Source organism: Pipistrellus hanaki (genome assembly GCF_964339955.1).
Source record: "Pipistrellus hanaki genome assembly, chromosome: 14".
Lineage (NCBI taxonomy): Eukaryota > Metazoa > Chordata > Mammalia > Chiroptera > Vespertilionidae > Pipistrellus > Pipistrellus hanaki.
In genome coordinates this window covers 360,240-366,839 of record NC_140516.1, presented here as the reverse complement: position 1 = coordinate 366,839, position 6,600 = coordinate 360,240, and positions in this window count along the sequence as shown.

The window sequence follows — 6,600 nt, the reverse complement described above, 5'->3', positions numbered from 1 at the left end:
CCCTCAGCCCTGCAAGCACGATGGACTGAAATCTGTGACCCTCAGCACTTGGCTCACGTGGACCTGGGGGAAAGGAATAGGGTGATTCCCAGGCTTGGGTCACCGTGGACATTGCAGAGGGCCTTCCAACGGAGGGGCAGGGGTTTCCAATGAGCGTGCAGACAGACAGGGGCTGTGACACACTGGCCACCTCTCCCTCCCTCCCCAATCTGGAATAGTGGACGGAGCCCAGAAGCAGGTTTTACAAGCAAAATGGACACGGAATTGCTTTGGGGCAGCGGAGCCCATCTGGCTTCTCACTGGTGGGATGCAGAGCCAGGAGCCAGCAGCCCAGAAACCAGCACATTTCCCTGGACTTTAAACTGGCAAATGTGCCCACGCACCCCGGGTGGCGCCAGTGATGGGAACCATCTGTTAGTGGCCCGGGGGATGCTTTTCTCATCTCTTCCCACCTGGTTCCTGAGACTTGGGATCATTTATAGAGAGAATCCACGACCAGTAGCCAGTCCTTCCCAAAAAAACGTAAGAAAAGGGTGTGTCCTTGAGGAGCAGTGCCTGCTCATGATGGAGTGGCAAGAAGTCTGTTTCTGACACTGGGTCAGGCAGGGGTTGGCTGAGGTTCCAAGGGCACATAGGTGTCCAGGGTGTCACCTGAGTAACTGGGCATATTGGAATCCAACCTCCCAAAAGGACAAGTCCAAACTGCTTGGCTCACAGCGCTCTCCAGGTCACCGCTGTCCAGAGCTGAGGTTTCAAAAGGAGGGTTTCCTATGAGAATAACTCACAGCCTGTAAATCAGCATCTATAAATGAGCCACTGCCATTCCAAGCGGCAGAGATTTAAAGATAAACATTAACATTTATTTATTGAGAATTTTAAGTGGTTAGTAATTGATTACTTAGGATAAAAAAGAGATGAAAAAGTCAACAAAATTCAAACTGACAGAGGTTACAATGAAATCAAAATTTATTTCTTCCTCATGGAAAAGTCAGGAGTCTGTGGTCCCAGGTTGGCTGTACAGAGTTCTGTTGCAGTCCCTCTCCCACCGCAGGATGTGGTCTTACCACGTCCTGGCCAGCAGCTGGGTTCTAGGTGGCAGGATGGGGGAAGGAGGAAGGGCAGAAGCCTGCACAACATTCTCTAAGGAAAATTCCTGGAACTGGCCACAGGACACTCCGCTTCTATTTCCGCAGTCAGACTGTGGGTGGTGGCCAACCTAGTGGGGAAGGCTGGCCAGTGTGCTCTCTTCCCCACAGCTCTATGCGCAGAGGCCAGCTCCTGGGTGCTGGAAGCAGGGGAGGTGTGCCAGGCGGGGCAGTTTCTGCTAGATGCCTTCTGCCAGGTGTCTTCTTCTTTCCTCCTTCAGCTTCCTCCTTTATATTCTCCTGAGCCTTGGGCACTGAGCCAGAGAAGCCACCCGGCTGTGTGAGATCGCTGATCTGTGGAAATGTTCGGAGGAAGGAATAGGAATTGAAAGCAAGCAGGAAGACTGGGCAGTTTTCTGCTCATCAAGTCTCTCTCCACTGGAAATATTCTGCAAGAAGCAGCCTGTGGGCGGACGTTAGAGCAAGTAAGAGAGGGGACTGGAAAAGGAAAAACTAAATTAGACTGCAAACAGGGGCATGCCTCTCTGTGCACAGTTATATGCTTGGTGCCTAGAACACAACCTGTGATGTGGCGAGCATTCAAAAACATCATTGAATTGGCAAGAAAAAACATCATTATACTTTTCAGGAAGTATAATGCAATGACCACTGGTGTGATCGAGGGAGCGGCCTGAGGGCTCTGCCGCGGCCCTGCCAAGGAGGCTGACTTGCTCCTGGTGGGAGTGGTCCCGGTCTTACGGGAGAAGCAGGCAGGTGAAGCAGGCGCTGCTTTCCGGGCGCTGAGCCCGCCTCCCTGGAGCCATGCTGTTTGTCTGCTGTGGCTGGGGGAATTTTGCTACTCTAGGCTTCTTGCCAGGCATCAGCTTGGCATTGATGAAGGTCCAGACTCCCTTCCAGAAAAAGCCATTTCCCTGTTCAGCTCAGCTGTTCTGTGGGAGAGATAAAAACCAGGGAGAGCTGTGGGATGGAGCCAATGCCTGAGGGTGTACCTCTTACTGGAAGCTGAGTGTGGGAAGCAGGGGGTATGTTTGGGGGTTCCAAGAATGACTCGAGGCATTTTCCAAAAGTCAAAGCCCCTAAATATAATGGTATTAACAATGAGATGCTCTCCACGGAGCTTTTCCCAGCTGGATGTGGAGCGGACAGCCAGGTGTGGAATGTGGGAGTGGTGCGCTACAGCTTGCACAGGAACGAAGGAAGATGTGTGTATACACAAATACTTGCACATTCAAAGGCCATCTCTTGGAAGATACTCAGGAAACTGCTAACAGTGGTTGCTTTGCAGAGGGCATTCCATTACCAAGAGCTTGGAATGAAAGGAGACTTTATTCCCACTGGATAGTCTGTGTAGCTTTTCAATGCTGCACTGTGCGAATAAAATACCTGTATTCAAAATAAGAAATGAATACAAATTAGAAAAAAATAATAAAACATGATTTAAAAGGAAAGTACCAGGTTAAGTGGTTGAAACAAGAAGGCTAAAGGGAAGAAATGGCAAACAGACTTGGGAGCCTAGGTTGTGAATTGCAGAAAAGCCAAGCTAGACCCATTGTGATGTGAGCAAGCAGAGCAGTGGCAGGTGCACAAGAGGGAGCGGGAGCTCCTCTGGGCTGGGAGTTCCTGGCTCAGGGGAGGAGCAAACTCAAGGATCTTTCTTCTCACAGCAAACCCCTCCCATAATTCACTTACAGGGTCCAAAACGTTGAATTTTGCAAAACGTACAACGTTATATTATTGCACATTTAACAAGATGGAAAGATGAGGAACAAGTCTTTGGAGCTGGAACTTTCAAATTCATTCAGGTCCTGATGCATCTGGTGCCACCTGCTGGCATGGCTGCCCTAGTGGAAATCCTCACAGGGCACTTCTGGGCTCTGTGGCTGATTCAGAAGTCCAGGGCAGCAGCGCCAATCCCAAGATCTCTTAACTGGTTCAGATCCAGTTGACCTGGGACCCTGGGCCAGAAAATCGCAGGAAGTTGGAGGTCATATTGTCTTCATTTTACTAAGTAACCTAGCATCTTCTAACATGCCCCTTCCACTGAGGAAGATGAGAATTTTCACATGCCCCACTGAAAAGAAAGAAGAGGGCTGAGGGGAAGGAAATGAAGCACCAATCATAATAGATCAACATTTGTATGATGTCCTGATTCACATTACTTATGGGACAAACTAGCAGGATTTGAATATCTATAAAAATTCAAGGAAAAAAAGCATTAAATGAACAGAAAGAATTCTCTTTGTTCAATGAATGAGTCTTTACCCTATAAAATTCTACGAAGGACCCAATATAAGAAGATTAATTAAAGCCTACTTTCTAATAAGCAATTAACAGAACAAATCATGACTCCTCAGAAATGAGAGTAAGATGATATTAAAAAAAGAAAGAAAGAAATTAAAGTGAGAATGTTACCTGTTGAACTAATGGGGCATAGCCAATCTACATACAAAGATAAACTTCTAGCCTTAAATGATTTATTATGTAAGAAGGAAAATGCAAGGGGTGGTGCAGATGGGAAGAGATGATGCAACTGAAGGGGACAGAAAAGGTGTCCATCATAAAACAGCAGGTATAACCCCATTTATGTAAAGTCACAGATATATGTGTGAATGTGAAATACTTGTAAAGTTCAAGATGATAAAAACAAACTAAACTTCTCACTCAAAATGTTACAAAACATAAGAAAATATCTTAAAAAAATAATTAAGAATGTTATAAATATAACAAATTATTGAACCTGAAAATTGGAAAACATTACTATCTATACTAATAAAAGGGTAATATGCTAATTAAACCGGTTGACTGGCCATCTTCCAGATGTCCAACTTCCTTCTGGACAAAGCCATCATGGTGGGGGCCGAGGCAGAGGCAGTTAGGGGCAATCAGGCCAGCAGAGGAGAGCAGTTAGGGGTGAGATCAGGCTGGCAGGGGGTTAGAAGTGATCAGGACTGCAGAGGAGGGCAGTTGGGGGTATTAGACAGGCAGGCAGGTGGTCCTAGAGTGCAAGAGGGATGTCTGACTGCTGGGTTAGGGATGTCCTAAACCAGCAATCAAACATCCCCTGATGGGTCCCAGATTGGAGAGGGTGCAGGCCAACTGAGGGACACCCCCCATGCACAAATTTCATGTACCAGGCCTCTAGTCCTATATAATAAAGAGGTAATATGCAAGTTGACCATCACTCCAAAACACAAGATGGCTGTCCCCATGTGGACACAAGATGTCCAGCAGTGGAAGGCAGTTGGGAGTGACCAGGCCTGCAGGGGAGGGCAGTTAAGGGTGACTGGGCCAGCAGGGGAAGGCAGTTAAGGGCAACCAGGCTGTCAGGGGAGGGCTATTAGGGGTGATCAGGCCGACAAGCAGAAGTGGTTAGGGGCAATCAGGCAGGCAGGCAGGCAGGCAAGCAGTTGGGAGCCAGCAGTACTGGATTGTGAGAGGGATGTCCGACTGCCCGTTTAGGCCTGATCCCGGTGGGCCTAAATGGGCAGTCGGACATCCCTCAAGGGGTTTTAGATTGGAGAAGATGCAAGCTGGGCTAAGGGACACCCTTCCCCCTCCCTCTGTGCACTGGGCCTCTAGTTAATAAATAAAACCAAATAAAGAAACAAAAATAAGTAGTAAACACACACACATACACACACACACAAGATAACACAATCACTACATGGATTACAGACAGTAGTGTGCAAACATTAGACTATGTGTGTTTAATACTCTCTAGGTCATCCTGCCATTATTGCCCAGGGAAGGCAGCCAGAGGCCCCACAGAAAGGAGGCATTGACCTCAGAGAAGGGACTTCAGGCACAAGAGGAAGTGGAAGCTTTTCTGCTCTGGGAGGAAGAAAGGACGGGGACATGCACAGTGGCATCAGATGCCGGGGACTTGGTATCTTCTCCACATTTGGGTTTTGAAGTTAAAATGGGGGAAGAGAATAGAGAAAAATCACATCTTCAGATCAAAAGCCAGAAGCAAAAGAAGCTGTGTTCTCTTTGCGGGGTGCTGTGGAAGACTGCCTCTCTCAGGGCTCTCCGTCCAGAAGAGAGAGAGGAGTTTGGGAATCATCAGAAGAGCTATAGGAGCACGCCCCTCCCCATCCCTCTGTGAAATGCAATCCTCTCCCAGCTGAGGTAGGCGGCTGAGCTGAGCTGGTGAGCCAGCCTGGCTCACTCTGGTGCGAGCAAGGTGACTCCTAGCAGAGGCTGGTGGAGACAGGGCCGGAGGCTGCCCTGCAAAGCAGTCCTTGCCTCAGACCTGCTCCCCTGGGCGCTTGTTGGGAATGTGCCCTGTGGGGGGAGCTCTCGGGTGAGCCCTCTGCTGCTGAAGACGCCTGGCCAGGCAGATGGAGACAATTTCTAGACACTGCGGCTCGCAGGAAGATGTGGGGAGGGGGAAGGTGCGGCGCGGAGGGGGCTCTGCAGGAGCCTGCAGGAACCCTAGGCACACGTGAGGGCACAAGCCAAAGAGACGACCCCATGAAATGACAGAAGAATGTGAGGGCCGTGCTCTTCTGTGCCTGAGCGGCCGTGCCAGCTTCTCATCACAACACAAACATGCAATTTGAAATAATAAAGTACTTTTTAAATTGACAACGGTGGGTGCGGGGCTAGGGCGTGTGCGGACCCGGGCCACACAGAGGCTGCTGGGTCCGCACACTCCCCAGGCTGGTAGCCAGCCCCGCACTGTGGGTGCTGGCCTGTGGGGCGTGCAGACCCAGGCCTCTGCTTGGCGCCAATGCACCCGTCGCGAATCACTGTTTCTGCCCCACCCCAGCAGCTTGGTGCCTACACGTGCGCGGGCCTACAGGCTAGGAGGCCTGGGTCTCAAGGATGGGCCACTTGTTGAGTTAATTTGCATACTTGCTCTAATTGGCTGGTGGGCATGGGGGGTGGGGTGTCAATTTGCATGATTCTCTTTTATTCTTATACATTTGCTGAGATTTTCTACATCTTTTCATTTGCAATTAGAGGCAGTTTATTTCTTTTTTCCAATCTGCATGCTGTTTACTGCCTTTCCTTGCCTGATTTCATTGGCCAGAACTTTCAACACTGTATGAAGTTAGAGTTGTGAAAGCAAGCATCTTTGCTTTGCTTCTAATTTTAGAGAGAAAACATTTAGACAACTGTGTTCATTGTGAATTTTTGTAGATGCTTTATTCAAATTTCTCTCTATTCCTATTTTTCTGAAAGTTTTTTATTATGATGATGGAAGGTTGAATTTTATCACATGCTGTTTCTACATTTTTATTCTTTAATCTGTTAACATGGTAAATTACATTGATAGATTTTTCTTACATTAAACAAAATTTGTATCCCTGGAAGTAAGCACTCTTGGTCATGTTATGTAACTGTTTTATGTATTATTGATTTGTATTTGCTGGTATTATGTTAAGGGCTTTTGCATCTATTCATGAGGTATATTGGTTTGAGGTCTAGATCTGTAATTCTCTTGTCATGTGTTTGCTTGGTTTTGGCATCATAGTAGCATGTGGATAAT